Source organism: Dromiciops gliroides, chromosome X (genome assembly GCF_019393635.1).
Source record: "Dromiciops gliroides isolate mDroGli1 chromosome X, mDroGli1.pri, whole genome shotgun sequence".
Lineage (NCBI taxonomy): Eukaryota > Metazoa > Chordata > Mammalia > Microbiotheria > Microbiotheriidae > Dromiciops > Dromiciops gliroides.
The window spans coordinates 7,598,613-7,626,468 of NC_057867.1; the positions used below are offsets into that span (position 1 = coordinate 7,598,613).

The 27,856-nt window shown below is 42.9% G+C and overlaps 1 protein-coding gene across 4 annotated transcripts in view; it reads left to right on the plus strand.

Annotated features, from left to right (window-relative positions):
• Window positions 1–27,856, plus strand: part of HTR2C (5-hydroxytryptamine receptor 2C) — a 161,046-nt gene that overhangs the window by 86,034 nt on the left and 47,156 nt on the right. For all 4 annotated transcript variants that reach the window (XM_043974139.1, XM_043974138.1, XM_043974140.1 and 1 more), the window contains exon 3: window positions 24,971–25,013. The gene's annotated coding sequence lies outside the window, so the exon portion shown is untranslated. The remainder of the gene's footprint in view (window positions 1–24,970; window positions 25,014–27,856) is intronic.

A 27,856-nucleotide genomic window follows, 5' to 3' on the forward strand; every position in this document is an offset into this window, starting at 1 on the left:
TTACTGGTTAAGGTAATTTATAGATGTATATGCTGCAGGACTTAAATTCAAATTAGTTCAGAAGGAAACTGCTCAAAAGCAATTTAAGAGGGTAGCAAAAGTAAAATAGGAAGAGTTGGGGGTGAATTACTAGACTGGTGAGGAAAGACTAACTGGGAGAGTGAGGTTGGCCATTATCTCAGCTCTGCCATAATTGTAACATTAGGTGAGACATTGAACCTTTCCCATTGAATAGTATTTTACTGGATTGATTAAGTCCCATCTAGGTGTTTTTTTAAGTTGATTTTCTTGGAATATTTCCTGGAAATTGATTTAAAAAAAAACACTCTTCAATCTAATTTCTATTTTTTCTTCCTTGTCAAATTAAGACATTCATAGAATTTTAGAGCTAAGGAGTACCTTGGAGAGCTCCCAATTCACTCTCATGATCTTAGAAATCATTTGGTCCATGGCCTCATTTTGCAAATGGATGGGAAACTGAGGCCCAGAACTAAGAAATTTGGCAAATATGATTGGTAGCAGCCAGAAAGGTGAAGACTTTGCTTTGGGTCATTAGAAAAGGTGGCACACATGTAATACAGGAGCCACTGACCAGAAACCATGCAGTCTGGTTTAAATCCCATGTCTGGTCCCAAACTTCAGTCTCCTTGTCTATAAAATGGAGCTATGATCTGTGCAGTCTGGCTCAGGGTCATTGTTTCTTTTTCTTTTCTTTTTTTTTAGTGAGGCATTTGGGGTTAAGTGACTTGCCCAGGGTTACACAGCTAGTAAGTGTTAAGTGTCTGAAGCCAGATTTGAACTCAGGTACTCCTGACTCCAGGGCCAGTGTTCTATCCACTGTGCCACCTAGCTGCCCCAACAATTTTTTTGGTGAGGCAATTGGGGTTAAGTGACTTGCCCAGGGTCACACAGCTAGTAAGTGTTAAGTGTCTGAAGCCGAATTTGAACTCAGGTACTCCTGACTCCAGGGCTGGTGCTCTATCCACTGCACCACCTAACTGCCCCCTAAGCTCAGGGTCATTGTGAAGAAAGCACTTTATCAGCCCACAAGCTCTCTAGAAATAGGAGCTGTTTGTATGACGATTTTCTCCTGAATGTCATGAGCAAAGTAGTGACAGGGAATGCTGTCTGCCAACTCTGGCACCTCTGGTAGAGAAGAGCAATATTGACCTTCACTTGCTTGCACTCCAGAGGCTTGGGGAGAATGGAGAGGAGCCCATATACTAGAGAAAGCCTACTTGAAAGAATTCTGGCTCATGTTCAGCTTAGTCTTGAGTCATTTTGGGGTAAATACTTGTATACATTGGGAAGAATCTCTTTTAATTGGCTCACAGGAATACTTTAAAAGCCAAATTAATTTTCCTCGAGTTGTTTAAATTGACTTTATTGGTAGAAATGATTATTCAATGTGCCTGAATTTCTAGTGCAATATTTATAGGGGAATCTGTGATAAGCCCATATGGTTAAGCATTTATTTTTAGTGCACACTACATAGAGATTGGCTAATGAATGTTAAATTATAGTGAAGCCCAAGTTGTCAGATTTCTACCCTGTTGCAAAGAAATGACTTTCAAATAACTTTGTTATCCTTCATCTTTACTTTCTAGCCTGTAAAACCAAATATGATTAATTGCTTAAACATTAGTGCCTCAAAGTCTTTCCCCATGGCCCAGTAAAAGCAATAGTTTTCTCAAGCATGAGTACCGTTCTCAGTGGAGACTCTAGAGCTTTGGGAACAATCACTTATTTCTTTTTGAAAACCACTTTGGTGGTACTGCTCTTGGTGCCAGCAGTGTGATTTGAAAAGCACTATTTGTTTTGTCTTTCCTCACCTCATGATACCCCAAATTTAGATCACTGGGTCATAGATTGCAAGTTGAAAAGTACCTTGGTGGTCATGTAGTCTCATCTCCACTTTACAGAGGAGTAAACTGAGGCTCACATAAAGGGAGTAACTTACTCAAGGCCACACGTGGAAAGGGACAGAGCTGGAATTTGAAATTTGGGATTTGAAAGGAGGTCCTTTGAGTCCATTCTGAATATCAAGGAATCATTTCCTCAGAATTAGTTTTGGGATTAGTATTAGTATAAGGATTAGTAGGGTGCTTTGGCCTCCTCAAATATTTCTCTGGGGGCAGCTAGGTGGCGCTGCAGTGGATAAAGCACCGGCCCTGGATTCAGGAGGACCTGAGTTCAAATCCAGCCTCAGACACTTGACACTTACTAGCTGTGTGACCCTGGGCAAGTCACTTAACCCCCATTGCCCCGCAAAAAAAAAAATTCTCTGCATCACTCACAGAGAAGACCGATGTGTAAAGTCCCCCATATCTAAAATCCTTGTGATTTTTGATACTGATGGGGATTTCTGTCTCTGGATGCTTCTGTACATGACTTTATTGCTTACATTGTCCAACCATTAAACAATAAACTTCCACCAGAAGGGTCACGGAATTCTTAAGAGTAAGTTGATTGAACTATAGCACTTGCTTTATAATAACTAACATTTTTTGCAAAGTGTGTTATGTGCCTTCTGTCATTTAAACCTCAGGAATACTTTGTAAACTAGGGGCTTTTCTTATCACCATTTGCAAAGAAGGAAACTGATACTTGGGTTAAGTAATTTGTCCAGGATCCTACAGTTAGTAAGGTTCAGAAGTGGGTTTCAAACCCAGATTTTCCTTATTCCAAGAGTAGTGCTCTATCCCCTAAATCATTTCATCTTTATCATATGGATCCAATTCAGTCCAATGAGTATGTATTAAGGGCCTACCGTTTATTGGCACTGGAGTGCAAAGTAAATATAGTCCCTGGCCTCAAGGAATTTACATTCAAAATGGGAGGAAGGGATCACAAAGATAAGTAAATGCAAAATATATACCACACACATCCAAAATATTTGGCAGGAGAGGACACTAGCATTCTACTTTTTTTTTTTTTTGCAGGGCAGTGAGGGTTAAGTGACTTGCCCAGGGTCACACGGCTAGTAAGTCAAGTGTCTGAGGCCAGATTTGAACTCAGATACTCCTGAATCCAAGGCCAGTGCTTTATCCACTGCACCACCTAGCTGCCCCCAGCATTCTACTTTTAAATGGATTAGGGAAGTCCCCCACCCAGGAGATGCAGGGTAGAGGTGAGGAGAAGAATCAGATGGTGAGATCAGAGAAAGATGTTGTCTGATAACACAGTTTTCAAGCAACTTGAAAAAGGCTGTTTCTATCCATGCATTGACTTTCTCAAAAATATTTAAATGTATGCAAAAAAATCTGAACAGTTGGTAATGTACTTTGTCATCCTTGGGCTGGGGCCAACAATGCCGACAGTATGGTTCCCCTATCCATCTCCCCCCCCCCCACCTCCCGCCCCTCACTGGTGTTAAATTCATTTAGACAATTCCTGACAGTATGAGACAGCAGACTTTATTTTCGTACAGAGAAGCTGTGTTTATCTTCCTCCAAATTGTATTTTTCCCAAAAAGGAATGGTTTTCCCTGGAGAAGGGGGAGAGAGGTTGGCAACAGGGTGGTGGGCTTGAGAAAACTCACAACAATCTAGCCCAATGCAGGCTCCTCTGACTCTCCCTCCTTGGGTCTGAGGACAATGAATGTAGAGAACTCCAATGTTCAAAGGCTTCCCAAAGATGCCCGTTTGGAGACTGGGAACAAAGGGAGGCTAGTGAAGAGGTAGGGAAGATGAAGATGTCAGCCCAGTTTGCCAGCCTTAAAGATTCTGCATAGAACTGATGGCTTTAGGGTCAGGTCACCATGCTGGTCATGGTTCTTTTGGAAGAGACTTGGGCATGAAGGTAGGAGAAAAAAATCCAAAGCTTCCAGATTCTTGACATTTTTAATAAGTGAGAATGCCCTACATGGAAGACTCAGTACATATCCGGAGATCAGCAGGTTAGAGGAGAACCTATTCCTTGAAGAATTCAGGCTGATGATCTTCCAAAGGGCAGTGGAGGCATGTATGGTGAGATTGAGCTTCCAAGTGAGGAACTGTGCAAGAGACACTGTGTCAAGGAGGTCATCAGGAAGATGCATGCCCAGAAAAAAGACAAGCAGTGACATAAGCAGAAAGAGGAATGACTCATGGAGATAACTTGTGCACATCAGTCATAGCTACATGATTTAGAGGAAAGCCCCTAATACCTCTTGTGATGGTGGCTTTTCAGGGAGACATGAATAAGAGTAGGTTCTGATCTGCACTGGGTGTAGATGAAGTACCAATATCCATGCGATCCCACAACCATCGGAGGGAAGGGGGGTTCAAGGAAACTTTCTAACAGTGAGTTTCCCCAGTATTTAGAGAAATGAGGAGACAAAACTTGATGGTGCTTCATGTCCATATTGGACAGTGTCCAATGTGCAATTGCTTCCTCTAAGTTAAGCGGATATCAAACCTTAGGGCATTTCTATAGAGTGCTCTGCTATATTAATGGTACTTGGAGCAGTCAGGTGTGCTGGCTGGGAGCCTATCCAAGGCACTTGAGCTATCAAATGTAACTGAGGGTGAAGGACTTAAATCTCAAGGGTGTCATTGAAGCCTTGGGTTAACTACCTTGAGTCCCCATTACCACTACCACTCCTGTTTCCACTCAAAGAAAGGCATTATAGAACTTGGTAGTGAGCCAGTGTATTGATTTCCAGTGGAAGTTGCTAAGTCAGAGTCCCTTGGGATTCAGTTTCTTTGCTTGCATAGCCTACTTCATCCTTTTAAAAGACAAATTCCAGTTTGAGAGCACCTAGTTGAGCATGCAGATGGCACAATGGCTTTCAGATGTCCAAATGACAGCATTACCACTGGCATGACATTGGTGAGATTTTTTTTTCAAAGAAGTATGATAAATGACCCTTAACAGTGGCTTGGCAAAAGGCTCCTTGGGGAATGTTTCCATTCTGCACTGTCCTAGCCAGAACCCTTAGTGAAGTATTATGTCCAATTTGGAGCTCTTCAACTGAAGAGAGATGTCAGGGACATGGAGAAATTTGGGAGAAGAGTCACAGAGCTGAGGAAAGGATTTGAAAATAAGCTCTCTGGGGAAAGGAGGGAAGAACAGGGCTTTCTGCTACCTGAAGAAGGGGAACAAATAGCTTTGGGTAGCTGAAAGAGAGAGAGAATCAGGGATATGGGTCTAGGCTTTGTTGGAATTCCCGTACTTCCCCTGGTGCTAGAGGAAAAAGAAGGAAGCTAGATCTGCAGGAAGATGAATTCTCATGTAAATGAACCATAACACACACACACACACACACACACACACACACACACACACACACACACACACACTCTGTGGTTACTTTAGCCATGGATGGCTACCTAATATATACCAGCCCCTTTTAGTCCTGTGATGCAATGAGATTTTGGCCAATTTTCAGGCCAACTATCAAGCTCCCCTTTCAAAAGAAGCCATTTCTAGCTTATCAGAAATTTTCTTCCAGAATTTTTTCATATGCTGTGATTTTAGATGGTTATGTCCCTAGTGAACTTGGCACCCCCCTTGTCCTCATTGCACATTGCACATGGACTGGAATAGAGATTAAAATATAGGAGAAATGATCAAAGAGTCATTATTTCTAAGGAGAAATACTTTGAGGGGTGCTTCACTAATGTCGTATTTTTTACTCCTCACTAGACTTGGTTTTGACAGCAGACTGTGCCACAAACTTAATTTTTCCATTCCCCAAATTAGATTTTCAATTCACAATTTAAACACATGCCGCTCACTCCTGTTTTCCTAAAAGCTTTTATTTAGGTTCATTTTTATCTCCACTGAAAGTCCGTTAAGATTTTGCTCATATGAGTTCAAATCCAGCCTCAGACACTTGACACTTACTAGCTTTGTGACCCTGGGCAAATCACTTAACCCTCATTTCCACCCCCCCCCAAAAAAAAGATTTTTGCTCATTGCCTCCTAGATAAAGTCAGCATTAGCCTTTGATAATAGCATTTAGAAAAACTGAACAAAACATAAGGGGAAATGTGAGTATTTCAGCTTTCTCATCATTCAGAAATCCAGTTTAATGATATGTGGGATATTTTATGCTTGCTTTTCCTATTTGGAAACCTCTCCTGGAATGAGGGTTTAGCACAATAATGTCATCTTATGATTAGCTTCCTGACTGGTTCCCACTCCTGTACCTACTTACCACCTGTCAGAGGCCATCCGAAAGGTATTTTAGACCCCATCGATGAGTGCCATTTATTTCCATTGGATGTTTTCCATCATCGAGTATGTACCACCACATTCATCTTGTGATATTTCTAGTGGCATACCAGATCATAAAACTGCCACTGTTGGAACCAAAAGGCAATTTTTCAGGAGTATTCGAGGGAATCGGTTTTGTTTGTAAGCTGCATGACCTTTGTATAAATTATAGTTTTAGGATGTCGCTGCTCCAATCAGAAGCTGAGTCCTTGGCACCAGACCATTGTTTCACGGTTCTCTTTTGGCTTCTGGATGCTTACAGCAGGAACCAAAAGCCAAACGTGGACAATTTGGAATGAGATGAAAATCCAGAATTGCTTTGTGTGCAGCCTGCTTAGAGACGATGCTCAAGGCTTTGCTTTGTGGGCCACTAAAAAGGCAGTAAAAGGAAAGAGTGAGCTTCAATGGGAAAGGGGATCTCTAGAGGCAGTAACTTCATCATTTAACCAATATGTGTAGAAGGGCTGTGATGTTTCCTCGAATGCCATTTTTCAGGCTGAGAATGATGTGCCTGTGTTGAAAAATATCTTCAGAAAAAATATCAACCAGAACATGTTCATTCACCATATTTCTTGTCCACTGCCTGCGTGCAAGGACTGTGGGAACACGTGTAAGCACTGAGAGAAGTGTTGTCCCAAAGTGCATTGGGATGGCCTTCAGCAGAGGGGGAATGACCTCTCGTTAAGGTTCTCGAGGTGCTATCTGGAGAAACGGTAAGGAGCTTACCTTACAGTACAGTGTGAGTCTCTGCCAGATGGGGACTGTTCCCGAGACATACTCAGAAAGGCCTGGGAAGTCATGGAGATGGAAGTTTACTGCAATGATGGAGTAATGCTGCAGCCCACCGCCCATCCAGCCCGTGGGACTCTACTATACCGTCATCCCAGGGGTATTCCCCATTTGCTGCCTTGCTTCCTCACTTTTTCTTGCTACAGAGAGGATATCAGGTGAGCACATGGGGTATCCCCCAATCCTCGTCACACGACTGGCCGTCCTTCCTTTTCACTTGTATTTTGCCTTGAAGATATCTTTTATATCCTTGTATGCCTGACATATAGTCGATGCTTAATAAACGCTTATCGAGTCAGTTACTTTGAATGTAATCTCTCTGGCAAAGATGGCCTCTGATAAGTGGGTGTTATGGACCTCCAAGATGGCAGGGAGCATGATTGACAGTTGTATGGGAGTGGCTTGTTTAGCAGGATGCTTCAAACACTACCTTTCCAGTTGAAAGCAGAGATTTCTATACTTACCAAAAGCTGCTGACAGGAGAGTCAAAGACTCTTGGTTGGAATCCCAGTTCTGCCACTAGCTACTCCTGTAAGTTGGGCAAGATACTTAACCTCTGACTAGGCTTCAGTTTCCTCACCTGTCAAATGAAATGATCAGATCGGGCTAGATGTTTCTAAGGTCCCTTGGATGCTCAAACCCATGATCTTATAATAATTAGGTTTAAACTTGAACGTAGGTAGAATGGGTAGCGGCTCTTGGAAATAGGTAGGGAATGACCAAAAACTGATGATTAAGTAAAACCAGTGGAGAGAGTCCTTCCTTTTCAGCCTTGTTCTTTGTCTCCCTCCCAGCCATGCAAATAGAACACTGGGGTTTTCTTTTTTTTTCCTTTTTTTTTTTTTTGCAGGGCAATGAGGGTTAAGTGATGAGATTTTCTTTAGAGAGAGCATCTTCGTATTAGTTACATGGGACAGGGGGCAGAGAGAGGATTTCTTCCACTGGTTTAGTCACTCGAGAGAATTTATTGTAACAATTCCACAAAGCAATATTCCTATTAATTGTCTCCCCTGGGCCATGAAAGTAGCTTTGCTATTACAAACTCTTCTTCATCATTGCATTGCCTCGAATGGGAATTTATTGAAAAATCCTCAAAGATAAGCCTTGAGGTAGTTTCTCTATATCACCCATACATCCAGATATAATTGAAAAATCTGGATGCTTTGATGGTGTAGAGACACTGCTTCAGACAGCAGCTCTGCTAAGTCCAAGAAGTCGCTTCTTTCGCATAGGCAACTGGCCCTGTTGTTTAATTATTCAGCATAGACTGCTGCTAAAGGGCTTTGGAAACCATCAAATTGCAGAGGAAAATCAATAGAAATAACCCCCTCTAGATGCTGGACCCAAAATCCCAGCATTATGCCATTAGGCAGTCACAGGAGCTCCCAGGCAGCCTCATTTCTGGAAATCAGTCATTCCTGACACCTCTGTTTATGCCTTTAGGTGGCCTTGTGTGGAGACATGCAATCTAAGTTAGTCAGGCACTTGCCTAATATGTTCCACCTGTAAAATGTCTGCAAAGTAGCAGGTGATGTGTCCCTTCCCCTAGATTTCTTGACATTATATGGATCCCAATGGAGCAAACTCCACTTGGTCATAGATTACTCATCTCTTTCATTATAATTGGCCTATCTTTTTTTCTTCATCTTTTCTGATTCTCTGAAGGATCCAGTAGATCATAAATTGCTTTGATCTGTCTCCAAGGTCCCCTAATTCAATTGATCTCCTCTAGAGAACAATTCCTTATTTTCAAAAAACTCCCAATTTGGGGGGTCATCAATGATTTTTTCCTTGATAAGTGGTCCAATACACTTAAATACAGAGTAGTGATGTTAAGAAAGGCTAGATGAGAAAAGTAAAAGTCTCAAATTACCCTATTTGAGGAAATTTCCCTCTAACTCTATGAATCTGTTCTGTATTTTTAATGCGTGTGTAATGTTCATTTGCCTTCATTATTTTGGAGGTAGATAGACTAAAACAGACTCAAAGTATTTGGAAATGGCTTGTCCATTTTGCAAAGGTTAGCCTCAGAATTTTATTCTCTGAAATTCTGCACAGCTCAAGGGATGTCACCACCCTATTGTGGCTTTCCCCAAACAGTTATCTCTCCACATCATAGTGTATTGAACCACCTCTCAAGGAAAAGAAGTCACTTAGGACCCCCAAACGAGGACTTATTATGGCTTAAAGGTGAGCCTGGGATCTCAAAGTAGAAGCACTGCACGTCCTGACATGCTGGAAATGCCTTTGTAAGCGGCTCTGGGGCAATAGCAGCCAAGCCAAGTACCAGGAGGCTCCTGGCCAGAAGGAGGGCTCTCTGGGGAGCAAATGGAAAAGTACAATGAGTGGAGCCCTGGGGCCTCCATTTCTCCCCGTGGCAGAGCAGGGCAAAATGGGCTGCCATATTGGGGAAATGAAGTTTGCAATTGAGAACAAGAGACCAAAGGCACCACCAAGCCTCATGGCCAAGAGCAAGCGTACTTGAGATGATTCAGTGAAATCTGAATTCCTAGGGTGAAGGCTGCTTTTTCTTGTCTTGTCTCCATCCCCTCAGCAACTAGTGCAGTGCGTAGTACCTAAAAGGCCTTAAAACATGGTGGCTGAATTGAATTTATGATTTCTCCTCTGTCACTTAGTACTCAAGTACTTATTCTTATGCTCAGGGGTCCTGAATTTGTATCTGCCTAAACATGGGATATTGTATCATATCCTGTGCTTGGGGATTTGGGGGCTCTCTTGCAATGTTTATGAAAGTCTAAAGATAGAGAGAGAGCTATGGTTCTTTATTCCCTAAATGAGTTGAAATTCCTGTTGCCTGCTCAGTTCTGATCTGCTTGCAAAAAAGATAAAACCCAAGTCAAGTCTGTGCTAAGGACTGAGGATACAAAAAGGGTAAAACACGGCTCCTGCTCTCAAGGACACCAAGTCTACTGGGGGAGACACAAGCCTCAGGTACCTGTGGGACTTAGGCTTGTGACTGAAGGCATTCAGAAGCACTATCCAAATTCAGATCATTGAGGCCAGCAAGCTCTAGAGGATGTGGCTGTGCACCGAGCTGCATGGCCAGGGTCCTTGACATATTCCACTCATGCTGAGGTGTCTGAGCCTAATTGCAGCTGCTCAAGCAAAGAAAAGCCCATGGCAATGGGACGAGGGGCACATTTCTTTCCTCCTGTTCTGTATTCACTCTTCACTCCAGCTTTCTAAACCACTCACAGTTACTCACCAGACAGAGTAAGAGAATGTAACTTATCTTCGAATTAAAATTCATTAGGCAGAAGCATTTTAATTTCTGTTTGCTTAAGGAAATGCTCTGGATGATGAAATTGAAAGTGGTGGAAATGGAGGTGGTGGTTGCAGAATCACAATATGGGTTTGCATCTGTGCTGAATTTTTTCCCCTTGTTATTTGTGCTATGTGGAAAAAAATAAAATATATGGATATATAAATATACACATATGTATGTGTGTGTGTGTGTGTGTGTGTGTGTGTGTGTGTGTAAGATTTACACCAGGACTTCCTGTGAGGAACATGGAATAAAGTAGTGGGAGAAAGCTCTTCTGAGGCTTAACTGATTATTAAAAGCAGTACCAAAGCAATCGCTAATTTCTTATCTGTTCTCATTGAGAGGTTTCTGCTCATGTACACAAGAAATGCAGTAATGTATCTATACCAGATGGTTCTGTCTGGTCAGTAAGCCATCTTTCAGAACAGGCATTGGACAAGTGTCTGATATAACAGATGGGATTTGTGGCCATCCTGAAAGGCTGGTTTTTGATCATGGGTCTTACCCAGCCAGGCCGCCCCATCTTCAGGTGCTGCTTAAAATGTCATCTGACCATTGTTAGTCCTGAGCAAGGGACATTTATGGTATTTGTGTTAGGCTACAGCTGCAGGGTTTAGCCTGTTTCGATCTGTGAAGATGTGCAGCTCAGTGACCTCAACTCATTGAAAACCTGGTTGGGTAGTGCCAACGTGCATCGTCATACACCAGAATTTGATGATGGGTCTATTGAGGAAAAATTTGTTTTCCATTTCTAAAGAAAGCCTGGCTGTCTGTATGTAGCCTTCTTTAAGCAAAGGATGGCATGGTTTTTTGTTGTTGTTGTTGGAAACCTATTGAGTCCCCATAGTGATTGAAGGATGCTACAAAATTTGCCCCAGAAAATAGAAGCAAGGCTGGGATAGAAGCCTGAAAGATTCTAGTGAGGGAAAAAAGGGATTGGATTTGAGATATGGTGTTTAATGCAAATCCTAAAAATTAAGAGATGGGAAAATGACTGTGATCAGACAAGAAATAGAGAGGGTTTTAAGTCGCAGTGTTCCACATCAAAGCTAGGAACAGGGGGCAGCTAGGTGGCACAGTGGATAGAGCACCGACACTGGAGTCAGGAAGACCTGAGTTCAAATCTGGCCTCAGACACTTAACACTTACTAGCTGTGTGACCCTGGGCAAGTCACTTAACCCCAATTGCCTCACTAAAAAAAAAAAAAACCTAGGAGCAGGAGAGTTGATTGGAGAGTTGTCCACATAGATCATGCCCTCACACTGAACATTAATGATCAGGGTAAGAGAGCCTAGTTTCAATATCCCTCCATTTTTTTTTTGCTTTGTCCAAATCATTGCATTCTAGCTTGGAGTACCATACTCATCAGACTGTTATTAGATTCTGTCCCCCATATGTTGTCATTCTTTTTGTAAATTTTCAATGCAGACCATCCTGTTTTAGCTCTCACTGGAAGGTGATTGGTTGATGTGCTATCTCAGCAACATAATGTTGCCATTGGATTACCAAGGACCCCTGTCGTCCTTTACTTGCCACGAATCTTTACCTCTCTCTCACTAAGGTTACCTTTCTTGGTTTCAAATGATACTTGAACTATCCTGATCTACCAGTACCAACTCTTTAGTCTGAACCAGGAATTCACCTTGTCTGGATCATAGACAATATACAGTCTGATATTAGCGCTTTGATGTACACCATTTCCATCTGCCATGGATTGCTGGTTCAGCCTGTTGTTGGGTTTTTTATATTTCGTATTAGATTAGGCCGTATTTTCCCAATGTTCATGGTGTATAAGACTGGACATTTGGACTGTTGATCTTAAGAAGGTTTTCCAAACCCTTGCTGAGTCAGAAAACATTTATTTGGATTGTTCCTATCCTGGCTTCTGTATTTTTCACTGTCATTTCCACTAAGCATTTAATTTTTGTTTTCATGTTCTTGGAGCCAACTGATCTTCACGGAGGGGCACTGTGTACAAGAAGATGAATTATTTTATTGTTTCATCTGCTCAATTGCTTTTTGTTTTGCTACTTTGTACACATTCCCAGATATTCCCTGAGCTTGTGCCACATTCTTTGGGTCTTCTTTGCCCCATTGATTTCCACATCACCCTAGTCATTGGTTGATCTCAGTGCGGGAGGGGATTGTGTGCATGTTTTTTCTCAATGAAGGAAAGGCAAAGTAGGGGAAGAAGTGAAGTGGTCACTCTGTGTACATCCTCACTTTTCTTTTTCCTATTCATATATATGCTGAATTCCTCATTATCTTTTCACCTCCACTCAAATCCATTCTTATGGGTCCTGGACCCATTGGTCCAGATGCTGTGAATTTCAAACTATTCTAATTGCTCACTCAATTGTTGGTCCTTCAAAATGAGGGGAGATGATAACCATTATTCAGTGAATATGGTAGCAGCTGGAAGAACTTGGCAGGAAGGGGCAAATATAGCCATAGTTTTGTCTCAAGCCAATGTGTTCTGCAGCCTGACTGATTGACTGTCAAAAAGGCACATACAGTTTCCCATGCTGTTTTGCCTTTGATTATCTGAGGACAAACAATATTGTAAAAAGGGAAAGGGGGTTTCCCCTTTTGAAAGGGGGTGGGAGAGAAGAAATTGAGCCAAAGAATTTAGTACTCACTTCTATTAGGTAATTTGCCTTTTATGACACATTTCCATTAGATTAGGAAGGTCCCCCTACCTAGGGTCGTGCTTATTTAACCGTTACCCCATTATCCTATTTCCAAAGGCACACACTTTGAAGATTTATCACTCTTTTTCTAAGACCTTTTCCAGTGGATCAAATCTTTGTCAAGGAATACATTGCATTAATCTGATTTGCTTGAAAGGTAGCATGCTGGGAGTTTGATTTCACAGCTGAATTTTTGCAATTATCTTGGAAGGTGGATTCCCTGTCCTCCATTTTGGCCATCAGAAAGCTTGATCTGACCAATAGTGACTAGAAAACAAGCACCCCCACCACAAACATTCCCACTGCAGTGTCCTTCATCTCCCATTTGTAGCTACCATTGTGTTCTCTAACTCAGTGGAGAGGGGAGGACAATTTCTCTACAGAGAGGAAGAGTGGGGGCAGCTAGGTGGCGCAGTGGATAGAGCACCGGCCCTGGAGTCAGGAGTACCTGAGTTCAAATCTGGCCTCAGACACTTAACACACACTTACTAGCTGTGTGACCGTGGGCAAGTCACTTAACCCCAATTGCCTCACTAAAAAGAAAGAAAGAAAGAAAAGAAATCACACAGAGAGGAAGAGTGAAACCCAGCAAATTTGCTGACCCTTTGTGTGTGTGTGTGGGGGGGGTCTGACATATAACATGATTTATTAAGGCCTGAGCCATGAAAAAGTCTCCACAAACACACATCTTCAGCCCTCTGAATTGCAAAGGTGCAGCTGTATATCTCGAAGCCATGATATAGGGTGTGGTGTTTGTCTTTTCTTGAGCATTATCAAAGTGATTAGTTTGAAATGGCCACAGCACTGCTACCTTTCCACATAATTCAGTTTCTCAATATGAGCTTCAAATGGGATTTTGTGAATACTTGCTCATTGTGCTATCAGTGAGATTGGACTTTGTGACAGGGACCATAATAGAATACAATGAAATGGACAGTCACCAAAGATCCCCATCCATCTGACAGCTTGGGTTTGAAAAGGTTATTGCCATTGGCCAAGGGTGTTTACTCAGATGACCTTTGTCAGTGTAGTGAGAGGGTACCCTGGGATGAATGCTGATCAGATGGGCTCCCTCCTTGCTGGCAGTGCTGGGCTACTGCATGCTTATAGCTCTTAATTATAAGGTTAAGTAATAGCAATTTGTCCCTTTATAAATAATTCATATTTGATTTCAGCCATTTCCTAAAATAATGCATTTTTCCACACCACATATAGAAAGCACTTAGTGAAATTAAGAAGCAACCCATTTGAAATGGATGGAAGGAGGGTAGTTGGGGCTTTTTTAATGGCAAGGGCTTAGAGCATGATCATTCCTGATCTAACATGGAATGTGTCCTTTACTTCCCAGCCCACCTCAGCAGATTCCTCTGGGAATTAGATTGGGGGAGTGAGGCTCTGACAATTTTCAAAAGGGTTTTGCAAGTGCTCATGAACATCACCACTGGGGGCTCCTGGACATTAAGCCCATCGGTCTGCTCTGTTTAGGGCTTCTCCTATGGATTCATCAATATATAATGGATTCTTATCAGCAGAGTTCCAATATATTGATGGTGTCGAGGGCAGTGGGCTGTGAAGTGAAGATTCAGTCCATCTAGTATTAAAATGGAAGTGATTAGGCTTTGAAAGCTGCCTTTCTAGCATACATGCCCTGTTCACTTTGTGTGATTTCTGTAAACAGAAACCATTTTCTCTGGGCATACTTCATCTTTCTCTTTTCCCCTCTGCCTTGCAATTCTTTCTAGTTAATAGGTGTCATTTATTTTCGATGTTTGTTCCATGCACAAATATTTGGTTTTGTCAGGGATCTGATCCTTTCTGACATGCCATTTGTGGACCCAGTTTCTGTTTACCTTGTTTCTTTTTGCCTTTCGCCCTGAATGTCTAATGAGCAACCACTCATGCAGATGGCATTGACCATCTTGCACTTGGATATCAACAACTCAAATGGGCCAGATTGTCCCTTTTCTGACCATGCCTGCCCTAGGGGTCCACGGATGTCTTTATGGAAAAGGTGACACTAGTATTAGCTGCCATATTTTAGTTCTTGCTTTGGCTGAGTGTGTGAACACGGAATGTGGCAGAATTCCATAATTTCATAAATGACTAGTGAGGGAACAGTTACTTTCCCCCATGTGGGGGCCACCAAGGAAAAGACTTTGCAAAGGATTTGGGTGGGAGCCAGGCTCTTTGAGGTCCGAGTGAGCTTGGGACAGGCTTAAGGACTCTTATAATAACCATGGAATTATTGCCATGCCACTCAGCCTGTCCTGGGGGTTGTTAATTCATTCAGCAAATTAATTCAACACAATGCCATTATATTAGTCCCTGGGGGCGATGAAAGATGAGATGAGAAATGGCCCCCATACACAGAGGGTCTGCAGTGTCCTAGGCAGAGAAACTCCCCCTTCCCCTCCCCCTTCCCCTCCCCCCAATAACTCAAATACAAAATAGCGCATGATAATTGTTAAGAGAACTGACAAATCAAGGCCACTGTAAGGGCGAAAGAGGAAGACTAGGACTGACAAAAAGAGATCAGAGAAGGAAATTGCATGGGAATTTGGTTCCAAAGGATTGTTAGAAATTGACCAGATGAAAAGGGGAAGGTAAGATATTAGGGAACAGCCTGAGCAAAGTCATGGGGGCATGAGAGCACAGGGTGTGTTAAGTGAACAGATTGCCTGGGCAACAGTGTATTGAGTAGAGTGTCATGAGCTAAGGCCAGGCACGTGGGCTGAGCATGAGGGTGGGCTCCATCTCCAACCAAGTTCTGGGTACTGCATTTTAGAAAGGACATTGGCATGTTGGAACAGCCAGGATGGGAAGAGAAGTGGAGACTGGCTGCTTATTTTGAGGGTGATTTGGGGCAGGATTAGACAAAGGGTGCTCTGAAGTCTCTTCTACTTGTAAATTCAGTGACTCTGTGAAATCTTAACTCTATTGTCAATCACAAAGCATCAGCAATTCCTCATGGTCTTCCACAGGCACCATTTTTTTCTTTAATCTTTATCAAGTTGCTTGCATCCATAAAGGACTGCAATTTTACATTTGGAATTAGCCTTATGGCTACATACAGAATCCCCTTGCCGCAACACACACACACACACACACACTCACACTCACATTCACTCTTTACCCAACAGGACTGACTCAAAACTCAGCCCTAGCATTCTGCTCAGTAAACCTAGACTAGGATTTTAAAATCGAAGAATCTCCTGGCCCATTCAGGATGTCCTTAGATGTTCCCCAATTTTTCAGGGCACAGGAAGGGAACTGAATGAAATATCTCATTGAACCAAAATATGGATGTGACCTATGGAAAGGCTTCCAGCCCTCCACAGAATGGGCATTGACAGAGTCTCATTGATGTTAGACATGTGTGCCCATGAATACACCTGCCCCTTCTAACACAATGGGTGTTTGCATTCTCTGAGAAGTCTGGGCCAGCAGGATGCCCAAGAACCCTAAGGTAGACAGTTGCCCACCACTTGGCAGAAACAAGTGGGATCTGCGGCGTGCCGGAGAGCAGTTGAAGCCAGGGTTGCTCTGCACTATGAGGACCTGTCACGCATCCCCAGAAACTCTTCCCTCCCATTTTACCATTTGGGGATTAAATATGTGTCACATGAAGTCAAATGTCACTTTGAAACCTGGTGATCTTTAACCTGCCGTCAAGACGATAGGAAAATCCATCCTGTAGTTTGGAGAGCTAATACATTGGGGTAGTGAAAATGAGAAACCCAAATGTCCTTAGAGATCCTTATTTGTGCTATATTTTATTTTTGGTGAGGCAATTGGGGTTAAGTGACTTGTCTAGGGTCACACAGCTAGTAAGTGTTAAGTGTCTGAAGTCGGATTTGAACTCAGGTGCTCCTGAATCCAGGGCCGGTGCTCTATCCACTGCACCACCTAGCTGCCCCTATTTGTGCTATAATTAATGAACTACACAAAGGTTCTGAAAAGACTGTCAGGCTTGCCTCTATCCAGGCTGGGCTTGATGACCTTGGACAAGTCACTTAGCATTTAGGGGGTCTAGTATTTAGGGTAACTGTCAATTTCTTTGGTTTGCACATTTTCCCAGAGTCCCCTACAGAGGTTTCTGGAATACTGAGAGGAGAGAGAATACGAGACTCGGGTTGTGAATTCGGAATATGCTATAGAATGGTCGGGTGGGCTAGGAAGGAGCATAGCCGTTGTTTCCATGTAAACTTGAACTTGAAGAGGGCTCACCAAAAGTTTGTCCTTTCAACTATTTTAAGCTTAGTTCCTTTCCTGAGAAAATATGTTATTCATATATAGGCATTATCACACATTTTCAATTAGTGGAGGCTAAAATAATGAGCTTTTCCTTTGTTGGAATGTCCTAAGAATGGGCTAAACCAGTAATCCCCAACCTGGGCATAAACTGGCTCCGTGTGGGGTACAAAAACCCAGGAGGGGAAAGAAAAGTTGATCCAAAAGCCCTGCTGGAGTGTCCCAGACTTGGAAGGTCCAAGTGGTCCCCATACCTCCCCAGCCAGGTGGAAGCCATCAAATCCATATGATAACTGTCCTATGACTGCCAAGTTGTAGGGAGACCTGGGAAGAGAAGCCAGTGAGAATTCTCTTATAACTGTCCAGGCACTGGATGAGGGGAGCCTTGAAAGTGAGGCTTGGGGTATAACTGGTGAGATGGGAACAGCCTGAGACATGGCAGATTCAAAGTGTGGGAGGATCGGGAAGGGGACAGAGAGGAAGGGTCCAGAAGAACTTGCTGGTTTTGAGCCTGGGGGATGAGAAGAATGGTGGTGTACAACCTGGGAAAGGATTGAGATTTCAGTTTTGAGATGCAGAGGGAATGGCTGATCTTGTTTTGAAAGTTTTAAATTGGGGAAGTGCAAATGGAGCGGAAGAGGGGGAGGGAGGGAGAGGGAGAGAGAAGAAAAAGGAAGAGGAGAAAAGAAGAAAGAGGTCACCAAGGGGAAAAGAGAGACTGAGTTAGAACATTTTACCCACCTCCCAACCATATGCCTAGAATGACCTTAGAGCTGATTTTCTGATCTCTTTCCAGGAAGCAATGACATAGTTCTTCATAGGGAGAAGTTATGCTTTCTCCTGAATTAAGTATTACCTGAAAAAAAAATATATATATATATATGGGGGGGGGGGATTGGGGTTTCAGGCAGAAAGGGGAAGGATCCAAAGCAAATCAGTTAACTGTGAAATTTGGGAAACAAAATACAGCCAATTTCAGATGTGAAGCCATCCTCTTCTATGCTTTAATAATCAAGGAGGAAAATAAAAAGACTCCACTCTTTGATGAATATGATTTTTCTGAGACCAAAGGAATTCTACAGAACTACTTCATGGTAATTATTCTTTTCATTATCAGCCTTTATGGATCTGATCATTTATTTTTTCAGAAAAATGTTCACCTTTATTACCCTGAAAAATAATCTGATTTTGAATAAAAAGTGAGATCTAATTCTTTGGGCAGGTCTCTATTTACACTTGGACTATGTGATGAATTCTTCTTCTCTGATCCAAGTCCTAACACCCCCTGTCATCATTTCTGTAATCATTTAGAGTTGTCATAGCCCTTGAAACCCAGAAATGTCATTCTCTCTGGGAAGTTTCTCTCACAAAAGGGTTAGAAAGAGAAAACTGCTTGGGCAAAAATTAATTTTCAGGAGCCAATGCCAAGACATCATTGGGGAGGGTAGAACGTAGGTATGTCAGCCTAGGCCTTGGGCAGCAGTGCTTGGAGCTGGGAGCATGAGAATCAATTCTTCATCCCCCAACACACACACACACACACACACACACACACACACACACACACACACACACACACACAAAACAATTCTCCTTTCAGCTCTCTTCAAAGCCAGTGAAGCCCCAGGACACTGACCTGCATGGGCTGAGAATTCCTGGAAGAGCTTAGACCTTGAGGAGTGGAAGGCAATTTGGGGGGAAGTCCAGTTTAAATTCAGCATCACTTTTCCTAGCAGAAAGCAGCAAGGCAAACAGGCTGGGAAGATGGTGGGAAGACACTGGTGGGGGCCTCTGCTCGCTAGCTGGAATGATTCCCCTTGACTTGGTCTGGTTATAGGAAATTAGAAAAGGGGCTCTGTTAAGATTACACATGCCTTCCAGTCCTTTTAATTTACCTGATCAGGGCACTCTCAGAAACCAGTTTCCCACTTTATATGCTTACTTTTGCTTTATTTAATTTAATCAGCTTCTTGTCTAATAGTATGGGGGGAACCCTTTATTGTGGCCAACCTTCGTTAAAATCCTGCCATTCATTTATTCCCTCAGGTGAATGGTTAGTGCCTTGAGTTAAAAGAAAATGTGAATCCTCTGTACAGCCCCCAAGGACTCAGATTGCTTGTCCAGATAACTGAGAGGTATTGAGGTGGGAAAGGTTGAGAGCCTCAATCATTAGGGCAGAACCTGGGGCTTGGAAGAATTGATGGCAAAAACCAAGTCCCTGTTGCGACAGTGGATGGATGAGCAGAAGCAGTGATTCAAGCCAGTCATTCTGTATCCTTTCATTGCAGAATGTCTGTCCTTGTAGTTTATAGTCTGATCAGTAGGGTAGGGTGGTGACTAGGCAAGCAGGTTGGTTACTGGACCCACTGTGAGGGCTTCCCCTCTATTCCTGAAGTTCTAGCTCAGACCCCAATTCCCCCTCCTTCCACACTCCCAGCACAAGAAGTTACCTCTCGCACTTCCCATACAGTGTTTGGTTCTACCGCTCAGATGAACTGAGGCCTGCCTGATCATCATGATTAGATTGTAAGTTCCCTAGGAGCAGGCTCTGTGGTTTTTTTTTGACTTAGTATCTATCACAGTACCTTGTATGCTGAATATCTGCTGAATGAGTAAAGAGCAACTCGTGGCTACTTAAACCATTCTTTTAGAATAACCTGCAGTGGAGACACTCTGCAAAGATTTGTAACCGAAAATCAGTTCTTTAAGAAATGCTATCATATTGGTCATTTTTATTACTGAGTTGGGGAGACAGGAACTTCCATCACTGTAGCAATAAATTAACTGCATGGTTGTATGACTTCTCCATCGGGGATAGCTTTCTTGGATGCTACATTTACCTAGAAGATATTTTGGAGGTTGTGAAGGGTTCTCACATATAAGCAGGTTTTTTTCTCTGCTAGAAGGGGTAATGGAATTGGAAGGGAAAACAGAAAGGTCATTTAGGATAGCTTCCTGCCTCCAGAGATATAGGCCCTTCTCTGAAAGATCTCTCTCCCCTTAAATCACACTCACATGTGCACGCACACACATATCACAACACCTCCTTTGTTGGCTAACAGCCTCTTTTCGATAAAAGCCCATGTCATCTCACCACTTGATTCCCAAGACACCCTGTAGAAGTAGCTTTTTCTCCCATATTCTCTTGGCATTTTCCAAGGTAAGTCCACTGGGAAATGGAGCATCTTCTCTCAGCAGCTGCTCCAAACTTGGGTTCCTGTTGGTTCTCAGTCTGAGGCAGGGTTAAGGGGAGGGGAGAAACAAAGCAAAAGTGTCTGCTACCCATCAGGGAGATGGAGAATTACCTTCCCTTGGGGTCTTGGTTAAGGTTTTAAAGAACCCCTTCCAAAGCCCACTAAGCTTTCTCTTAGCTATAAGAGGTAGGTGAGAGCATCACAAAGCCCAAGATGGGAAAAGGGGGAAAGCATCTTGCATACTTACGGGAAGCCTGGGCTTCTGGTGTGCTTGGGCTTGTAGCTTTTCCATTCCCTGATTTATATGCATGCAAGACAGTCCACATTTTGCTTCTGCATTCTATATTCCCCTCATCTTCAGGCTGCATGCTTGTCAGACAAAAGCTTCCAATCATCCCATTTAAAAGCCTTGATAAGATTTGCACTTGACATAGTTCTTAACAATTGATTTGCCATTTCCCCAATTATGTGCATCACTGGCTAGGAACTTAAAAATGTTAGGCATTGGGGGAATGGGCCCACCATTTCTTCCACTGTTAGCATTCTGAGAGGCACTGTCACCGCATGCCTCTTTCTATGGTAATGTCAGCTGCCTCAGGGAGCCATCACTAGCCCAAGGCTATGGGATGACTCTGGGATGACAAGTCCCTTCCCTTCTCTGGAGTTCAGCTCCTCCCCCACCACTTTGTCAAAGCAGATGGTTGCACCAGAGGGTCATTAATGTCTCCTCCCAGTTCAGTCATTGTGTCATTCTATGCTCAAACACTTCCTGTAGCCTCTGGATCCACAAATGGGGGCTATGACCCCCATAGCCCATAGTTCTCAACTCCTAAAGTGACAAATTCCCAGGTACCCCAAGGGAACCACCAGGGCCATCAACTTTCCTTGGTGTGAGCCTGTTCTAGCAGGTTTCTCTAATACTGGATCTTTCAGAGATGCCACCACTGGGCTTGGGTAAGAACTTCCCCCTCCCTGTGCTATAAAGTATCTTTAAGAGGCCTAAATCACTTGTAAGGTGATTCCACTGGAGGGCTATCCTAGCTGGTATCAAGGTGGCCTTTCAAGGTCTAAAGTGAATTTGCCCCTCCTATTTCCTGACTGGATTCGTGTTTTTCAGTAAGCAGGACATTCAAAAAGCCAAGTTCCCAGGCTTGTTCAGCTAGGAATCAATTAGCCCATCTACAAATTGTTTTCAGGCCATGGGGCCAACTTTTGGTTTCCTTTGGGCCATCCTTTGTTTAACTGATCAGAACACAGAGCAACTCTCTTCCAAGGAAACTGAAGTTTTGTGAAAGTTATGTGTGATGGATAGAAAAAATGACCTGAGAAACTGCCAGTAGGCTTGTCTTCTCTTGGTGACTTTCCAATGCCTGATTTCATTCTGGGTATGCAAATACATTTTAATTTTATGGCCATTAAAATATTTTTATGATATTTCAAATCTTAATAGACTTTATTGCCCCGCGAGAGCCATTAGGATGGATTTGTAATGATTTGACTTTGCTTCTCTGAAAATTACAGAGAGACATTTTCGAGTTTCTAAATGACTATACGTCCTGAACAGGGGTAAATATAGCCACCAGAAAGTCCCTGCAATGTCTAGAGCATGAAATAATGGAAATTGATGAGGGCAGTCAGAGTGTCATCACTGTTATTTCTTGACCATGTCAGATTTTATCCATGAAACCAAAAAGGTTGCATCCCTCTCCCTTCCCCTAATTTGGGCACCTCAAGAGAACCTCATTTGGATGGTTAAGCGTCACCATGTGACCATGGGGAGTCACTTACCCTCTCTTAGCCTCAGTTTCTTCATCTGTAAAATGGGAATAAGACCAGCACCTACCTCACAGGGTTGTTGTGAGGATCAAAGGAGATCATATTTGTAATGTGCCTTGTAAACCTCAAAACACTAGATAAATGTTAGTTATCATCATTAGAATCATTGTTGTTGTTATGTATGTCCACCTAGTTTGTAAGTTCCTTGTGAGCAGGGACTGTGGCTTATTTTGGGTACCCCTCTTTTTAAAAAGTGTTGGGCATGGAGTGAGTAACTGAAAAATTGCTGGTTGATTGATTGCTCTGAACACTGTGTCTGAACCCAAGGGATGTAATGGCTTTATTTCATGGCTGATGGAAAAAGCTCAGAAGGGGGAAACTAAAGGGTTGCTTGAAGCTAAACTTCTGGAGAGCTGCTTCACCTGCCTTTGGCACTTTTACTGCAGGATGATGCTATGGGAGGTCTCAAAAATCTTAATGCAATTCTAAGCCTTGGTGGACTTTAGAGACAGCCGGTAGTATGCATAAGGCGGAGAATCCTTTTTTTGGCCAAAGGTCTCCAGGAATTTGGCTAAAACAGGACCTTGTATGGAGTCACTTGTCTCAAAAGCTAGAATGAACTGGGAAGTCTTCCCTTCTTGGATTGGCTAAATGACTAGAGATGACTTACTCAAATTTCCTGTCAAGTTTTCATGCCAAGAAGAAAGCATCTTCATTTCAGGATAGGGTTTTAACGTTTGGGGCTTGTCCGTTGAGACCAGAGAGCACTGTCTATGCGCATATGTCATTTGATTTTTCTATACTTTTATGTTTCCTCCAATGTAAATATAATTTATGTTTTGTTGAGTTCTTGAATAAAAGGGTTTTTAAAATAAGTACCTTCCGGGGCCGGCTAGGTGGCGCAGTGGATAAAGCACTGGCCCTGGATTCAGGAGTTCCTGAGTTCAAATCCGGCCTCAGACACTTGACACTTACTAGCTGTATGACCTTGGGCAAGTCACTTAACCCCCATTGCCCCGAAAAAAAAAATACTTAAAAAAAAAATAAGTACCTTCCTTAATTAGTTGCCAAAGCAGGTTCAATTATGTGAGAGTAATGTGTTCAGTACACATCAGAAGCCTGCCTATAAAGATTTCAATTATACAGTTCCTGGATTAGAGATTCATAGAATAGTTCTTATGTATTAAACCTGACTGTAAACTCAGCGGGCTTTATCCCAGCAGGGCTGCGTGCCCCTGCCAGTCTTCTCGGGTGCCCAGCATGAGACTCCATCAAGGACATGGACTACCTTAGCAACGAAGAAAAGTTATTTTCCTAATCCTTTAATTCTGGCTGAATCACTAGTCGGCATTTTTTGCAAAAATATAATTATGCAATTAACTCTTCTTGTTATAGTTTACGTGACAAGTAGCTGATGGGAGGTCTGGGTTCTATGTGAGACAGACGGGGTCCGACTAGCCATTTAGGAAGACCTGTTGGCATGTAGGTCAAGATTACCTTGCCCACTGCCCTTTCAATGGTCAATGCTCTCTTGTCCCAGCTGGGTTGCCCATGAGGGCCAAGGTCACAACCTTCACTCCCCCCAATTCCCAGCCCTCTCATACCAAATCCAAACAGGCCTAATCCCGTTCTCAGCTAGAAGATGAGCTGAGAAGCTAATCACTGCTAATGTGTTCCTTATTCCTATCCAAATAGCACTGGACCATGTCCCTAGGCAATTGTCCTTCTCTCTATGAGCAGTGATTCAGGGGTTTCAGGCACAGTGACAGGCTTGTGACTGGGAGAGATCTTGCCAGCCTTTCAGCCTCCTTTAAAGGACCCCATTTGAGCTTCAGCTTCTTTTGACTTTGGGTAAGGCCAACTCCCTTATACCAAAGGCCAGAGAAAGGAAGTGGCATTTCCCAAACGTGAATTAGTATCAGGAGTCTGACTCTTAGCCCTTGCTTTCCCCACCACTCCAGAATACTAACGGACCTGTGGTCTTGCCCTTTACCTTTTAGGTTTAGTGTCAGGAAAGTGTCTGCTTTATTTCTGAGACTCACTAATAATTCTCATTGGAATTTTCTTTTATGTAACAGAAGTGATCAGGGTGCTACTGATTGACTGGAGTGGGGCATCTCCCACGGAACTGGATATGCACTATAGCCCCTTAGGAGATGTCCCAGTCCAGCAAATCAGCCCTGCAACATTTCCAAAATCTAGTGAACACACTGCTTGGTGTATGGTGCTAAGTGCCCCACTCTCTTTAGTAATTTCTCTTAATTTACCTTGTAAATTTTCAAATGTTGCTGGGGTGGGGGTGGTGGGGGTGGTGGGAGGGAGCAGGAAATCCAAATCTGTGACTATCAGCAGAAGGAGTTCCCAGTGTAGAAACTCCCTCCACTGGTGCAGATGGTGACTCTCAGGAGCTTTAGGGCATTATAGCCTCTCAGCGCCTGGGGACACTGAGGGGTTCTGGAATGTAGTCATCGTCACACAGCTGGGCTGTGAAAGAGGCAGGGATGGAACCCAGGGCATCCCAACTTGGAGGGCAGTCTTCTATCCACCACATCATGCTGCCTCTCCAGTCTGCCAAATAGGTATTAAGTCAGGAATCCCTAGCCCATTGTGCACAACCAGGAGGGCACGTAAGCTAGTGGATGGAGCTCCCATGCCCAGAAAATCGAAATTGGGGTGGGGTGGGGAGTGGAACATAATGTGAAATGCGGGATGCAAAACCAAAATATATCAATAAAAATTCCTTTAACGAAAACATTGGAGTAACACCTTGCCTTTTTCACAGGTTGATTGTGGGTGCGCCTGGACCTTTTCTGAAGACAGCAAAGGTATGTCATTTGGATTTATTGGTATTGTCATCAACCACCTCCATGTCCATTTGTAAACATGTTCCCCTCCCCATTTCAGAAGTGCAGAATGTTGGGACTAAAATAAAGTAGCGTAATGCAGCCAATAGGAGGGAAAGAGCTTGAAAATTAGGAGATAGTTTCAGAATTCCAAAAACTGAAGAAACCTTTTAATCTAGGAAGTTTGATCAGAAATGCTTGAGAAATGCACTAAATTCATTTTGGGATCAGTATGACCGTGTTGGTGAGAATTGAGTCTTACCTTGAGATGAACTCAACAGCTACCTCAAGCAGAAGGTTAGAGAATTTGGGCACAAGAACTAAGTGAGGTTTTTGTCCATGGAGATATGGCCATTGCTAAATGAGTGACCCACCCCAATTTGTTATTTTAAAAAGGAAGAATCAAATGTCATAAAAGCCACGTGACAACAAAAAGGTTCTGGGGCAAGAATTTAGATAAATGCCATATAGACGGGGAAGAGGAGGAACGAGCCACTCTAGTTAGTAAGGACAGATAGGGGATCATGGCAAAGCAAGGATCCTTGGTCAGTCACAGTTAGATGTAAGCTATTTCCTCAGTGTAGATATCAGAAACTTGTTCTCCTGTTGTGTAGAGGTGGAGCAAGTATGACTTATCTTAATAAAATAAAATGGGTTGGGCTTTATGTCTGTTGAGCAAACTGAAGGCAAGGTTGGAAATGAGCTCCCTTGGGTGAGGCGACAGCACAGGCTTCTCACCTATGTGGCCTAGAGTGAGGCACTTCCTCTCCAGTTGTGTCCATGAAAGAATTGGACTCCATTGCTCCTGTGGTTCCTCCCATCTTTTAATCCAGGAGTCTCAGTGCCCTCAAGCAAATCTGCAAGGCCACAAATTACAGAGGAGCACTGTATATCAGTGGGAGGAGTTTTCACACTGACAATCCAAAACCCTAGAGGAAGTCCAATGATTTGGCCCAGTGGCCATATTAAGATGGAGTTAGCTTCCCTGGGTCTTGCCTTTCACATGCACATATTGCCATACTACTCAATCACCTTCCAATGATAACATACAATCTGGGTGGGATAGAGATTTGATTTCCCAAGCAAGGAAATCCCCTCTCCTTCTCTTCAGTTTAAAATCTTTAATTATCTAGAGCACTGAGAAGTGAGCTAACCAGCTTTGGGTCACCGAGCCAGCATGTAACAGGGCAGGACTCAGCCAGTATCTTCCTAGCTTCATCCACCGCTTATTTATTAACAGAGGGAAAAGATTTGTGAAGAAATTAGTCTGAAGATGAACAAGTCCTTTGAAAAGAGTGAGTGGTTTTGTTGGAATAGCTCCTTGCAGACTAAGTGCCCTCAAGGTATTTCACAATGAGCGGTTTATGTAGTTTGGACTCTGGGCACATACATAGGCAGGCCCCCTGAAGCATTGAGAAGAGTCGTATCTTTGTCTCAAGACAGCCATAATTTACTGAGCTCTAGAGCCAGTTTTATATAAAACAGAGGCGAAGAGGAGGTGCCTTTGACTATTGTCAAAGGATTGAAGGGCCAGGCCTACATGGGAATGACATCCTAAACTTTCATGGCAGCTGGATTCTCCATCTTGAAATCCATGTCTTCTTCCTTCTGAGAGGAATAAATTCTGAATAGCTTGTTGATAGCTGTAACTAATACTATATAAGAGAGATAGAGGGAGAGAGGGAGAGGGAGAGAGGGAGAGAGGGAGAGGAGAGAGAGAGAGAGGGAGAGAGGGAGAGGGAGGTCATTTCAGGGACTATTTGCACTAGTAATTCATTAAATTCATTTGGCCTTTCATACATCCCTTTACTGAAACCAACTCACAGCCAGCTTTTCCTCTTGATCTATCACCATTCATTCTAATGGCATTTTTGGAGTTAGGGACTGCAAAGCTGATGAAGGAACATTACAGTTTTTTCCTACATCCTGATTATTCTTCCCCCAAATGAGGCTTAGCCGAGACAAATAGCCAGGAAAGAGACTCATTTCTAAAGAAGAGAAATTGGTACTCTTGAGCCCCTGGTAAAAATAGTGGGAATGCCAATGGATGAGCCATTGTTCAAAGGTTCTGTATCTCCAAGTCCCAGGATCATTTTGGTCATTGATACCAGCCCAGTACTCAATACCTCATGGATGTAGGCCCCTTGCTGGGCATTTAGAACTCATTCCTTGGTTTGCTTCAGATTTCCCTGCATTACAATTCCCCCAACTGATCGCTTTGGAGTATGTTCAATTTGGAAACAAACAGTCCTGGTTGCTTTAAAGCTTCTGGTGTTATAGCTTGCTGCAGTTATGGGATTGTAGCCATGAGAAAAGTTTAGGGCAAAACTAAAACAAATTCAATGACTGAGCAACTTCAGTTGGTCCTCATTGCTGGTCCTCTGGCAGCCTTTCCTTTCAGGGGCTGCTGCTACTGACAGCTCTCCAACTGGGGAGAAAAAGGTGGAAGCCATTCAGGTATCCACCTCCCAGGTGGAGATAGAATACCCAAATCTGCTGCTGCTGCTACTCTCACTGACAAAGTAAACTGCTTCCAAATTCATCCTTAAAAATAAACTAGGCTACAGATACAGAAGGGAGCTTTGGTCATCAGAAACAGACCCCTCACTTTACAGATGAGGCTTAGAAAATTTAAGTCATTTGCCTATGGTCATCCAGCTAGTGTCAAAATCTAGTGCTTTTGAAATTAGGTCTTCCTGACTCCAGCTCCAGTGATTATGTTATAATGACATGTAGTCATACATACAATACAATACATACATACAATAATATGTAGTAATTATATGTTGTTTTATTTAAAAAAAAAAAAACAATTTCAGCCTTGT